Consider the following 3,983-nt stretch of genomic DNA (forward strand, 5'->3'; position numbering starts at 1 on the left):
TTCAATACTTCCTCATTAGTTATGTGATCTACCCATCTAATCTTCAGCATTCTTCTGTAGCACCACATTTCGAAAGCTTCTATTCTCTTCTTGTCCAAACTATTTGTCGTCCATGTTTCACTTCCATACATGGCTACACTCAATACGAATACTTTCAGAACTTTATCCCTATCAGTTACAAATGTCATTAGCAAAGCTCATTCACTTCAGGCATTGGCGTCTATTTAACAATGCTCAACCCAATAACTTTGTTCGAGAAATTTGTGGATGCCCAAAGCCGGATTTTCTGTAAGATGGAAATAATGCTGTTCCTAGTTTTTCCTCAGTACCATCAGGAAAAGGTATCTATTAACTGTTTATACAGTAAGTTTATTACTAATCAGGTCACGCAACGATCAAACTACACGCTAAAAATCGATAATGGCCTCCGTTTCATCATCAAACTCACGTAATTGAGTCTTTGTCAGCACTCACTTTGAACTACCTGTAATCCATCAAACACACGAAATAGAAAGAGTAACCTATCTCACTGGATACGGTACTACCAGTTTGAGTCAAAAAAATTTTTTCTCGACCGATGAGTCCCATATCTGACTTATGTCATGCTGCGATGGTAACAGCAGATCACGATTTTCCGAAAATAAAAATAAGAAAATAAAAACGCTCTAAGTTAGAACAAACAGAGGAGATTGTACTCAAGTAAACTCAATAAGCTTACTTCCTGTAGTTGTTTAGGTGACCTTACGTAGATGACTCACGAATCTAGTCGACTCCCGATAAGAACCTCAACTGAGATCTAAAAACCATTAATAACTAGAGACCTAACTACAAAACAAGAGAAACAGCGTTATTAGCACGTTTAACTATAGTAAGATTGTACATACTGGCCTCTGTGCTTTATCTGGCGGCCAGCTTATATACTGAAAGCGTACATTACATCCACGGTGTATGGGCACAACGTATTTTGTTTTCTTCTGTGTCGGTAATTTTGATGCCTCCCACTACCCCGTAAGTCTACAACATTTTCATAAAAATTTGCACATGAAATCACAATACATAAAAAAGGATAAATTTTCACATAATCGATAAGAACAAAAATATTTATTATTCCAATTAAAGGCTACCTGTATCTACCACTCTCGTGACGTCATGTACTCAATGTTTACAGTATCACAACCGACCAGGTGCTTCTCTGGCGGTCTAAAGAGAAGACAGATTGATGAGAAGTCCGGGCTGTACAGAGAGTGCTTCAATACAGTCCAACGTTAACGCCGCACCAGATCATACATAGTGGAGGACATGTGCACAACTAATCCTTTGAAATCAATCCCAGCCGTTTTTTTATGAATCGCGTTCATGGTTTCCTTGTACCTCAGGAATCAACCAGCGGCATACCCTGCATGTCGCAGAAGATTGAGCATAACTTTCTTCGTGTGCATAATTGTTACGACGTACTTATGAAGACGGGGAACGAAGGACAGGGGGTATCTAAATAACACTGATGCTTTCTTCGTGTCAGACATCAATAAGATGCATTCATGTCCCGTCCGCTGTGACGACACGTTCCAGGAATGGAATACCCTCTGCCTGATAAAGGATTACATGTTGGAAAGATAACTCCTTTCACTTGGCTCTTTATCGTCCTGTGAGAGTCGACACCATACCCAAACAGAACACGTCTTCCGCTATTCCAACGTGCTGTAACGTAACGACCATACAGTGTGGTGACAGAAGTCACGGGATACCTCCCCCCCCCCCCCCCCCGCTCATATCGCGTCAGGCGGCATAGTGCAGCAACTCGACGCGACATGCACTCAACAAGTCGTTAGAAATCTTCTGCAGAAATATTGAGCAATGCTGCCACTGTAGCCGTCCATAATTGCGAAACTTCTGCAGGAATTTGTGCACCATCAGACCTCTAGTTTATGTCCCATAAATGTGCGATGGCACTCATGTCGGGTGATCTGCGTGACCAAATCATTCACTCGAATTCTCCAGAATTGTTTTTCAAACCAATTGCGAACAATTTGCCGCCCCGTGACGTGGCGCATTGTCATCCATAAAAATTCCATATTTGTTTGGGAAGATTAAGACAATGAATGGCTGCGAATGGTCTTCAAGTAGTCGAACATAACCATTTCCAGTCAATGATCGGTTCATTTGGACTAGAGAACACAGTCAATTCTATGTAAACACAGCCCACTCCATAATGATGCCCCCACCAGGCCTGCACAGTGCCTTGTTGACAACTTTGGCACAGGGCTTCGTGGGGTTTCTTACCCACTGAAATCGGGACTCATCTGACTAGGCAAAGATTGTCCACTCTGCCGGCCGGAGTGGCCGTGCGGTTCTGGGCGCTACAGTCTGGAACCGAGCGACCTCTACGGTCGCAGGTTCGAATCCTGCCTCGGGCATGGATGTGTGTGATGTCCTTAGGTTAGATAGGGTTAATTAGTTCTAAGTTCTAGGCGACTGATGACCTCAGAAGTTAAGTCGCATAGTTCTCAGAGCCATTTGAACCATTTTTTTTGTCCACTCTCCTAGGGTCCATTCGGTATGGTCACAAGCATAGGAGAGGGCGCTGCAGGCGATGTCGTGTTGTTAGCAAAGGCACTCAAGTCGGACGTCTGCCACTGTGTTGCTTGTCTGTTAGCACTGACAACTCTACGCAACGCCGGAGCTCTCTAAAGTGAAGGCCGTTGGCTCCTGCATTGTCCGTGATGAGAGGTAATTTGGTATTCTCGGCTCTCCACTGTGGATCTCAGAACACTAAATTCCCTTATGATTTCCCGAAATGGGATGTCTCACGCTTGGTGATTAAGCGAAGGCCATCGCTCAATGGGCTTACCATGGTGAGAGGTAATGGCTGAAATTTGGTATTCTCGGCACACTGTGGATCTCAGAATAATGAATTCCCTAACAATTTCCGAAATGGAATGTCCCACGCGCCTAGCTCCAGCTACCATTCCGTGTTCAGAGTCTGTTAATTCCCGTCGTGCGGGCGTAATCACGTCGGAAAGTTTTTCACATGAACCACATGTCTACATCTACATCTACATCATACTCCACAAGCCACCTAACGGTGTGTGGCGGAGGGTACTTTCGGTACCACTAACTGATCCATCCAACCCAACCCAACCTAGAAATGACAATTTCGCCAATTCACTGCCCTTTTATACCTTATACCTTGTGTACGCAATATTACCTCCATATGTATTTGTACGTATCGCTGTTCTAAGACTTTTCTCACCTCAGTGCCTTTTTTTTTTTTTTTTTTAATCATCAGTCTTCTGACTTGTTTGATGCGGCGCGCCAGGAATTCCTCTTCTGTGCCAACCTCTTCATCCCATAGTAGGACTTGCAACCTACGTCCTCAGTTATTTGCTGGATGTATTCCAATCTCTGTCTTCCTCTACAGTTTTTGCCCTTTACAGCTCCCTCTGGTACCATGGATGTCATTCCCTGGTGTCTTAACACATGTCCTGTCATTCTGTCGCTTCTTGTTTTCCCAATAATCCTTTGTCCTACGATTTTGCGCGGAACCTCATGATTCCTTACCTCATCAGTCCACCTAATTTTTTAGCATTCGTCTGTAGCCTCACATCTCAAATGCTTTGTTTCTCTTCTGTTCCGGTTTTCCGACAGTCCCATGTTTCGCTACCATACAATGCTACGCTCCAGACGTACATTCTCAGAAATTTCTTCCCGTAATGAAGACCTATGTTTTATACTAGTAGACTTCTCTTGGCCAGGAATGCCATTTGGCAGTGCTAGTCCGCTTTTGATGTCCTACTTGCTCTGTCCGTCATTGGTGATTTAGCTGCCTGGGTAACAGAATTTCTTAACTTCATTTACTTCGTGACAATAAATCTTGATGTTAAGTTTCTCGCTGTCCTCATTTCTGCTACTTCTTATTACTTTTCGTCTTTCTTCGATGTACTTACAACCCATATCCTGTGTTAATTAGACAGTTCATTCCTCTC

This window comes from Schistocerca piceifrons, chromosome 1 (genome assembly GCF_021461385.2).
Source record: "Schistocerca piceifrons isolate TAMUIC-IGC-003096 chromosome 1, iqSchPice1.1, whole genome shotgun sequence".
In the NCBI taxonomy this organism is placed as follows: domain Eukaryota; kingdom Metazoa; phylum Arthropoda; class Insecta; order Orthoptera; family Acrididae; genus Schistocerca; species Schistocerca piceifrons.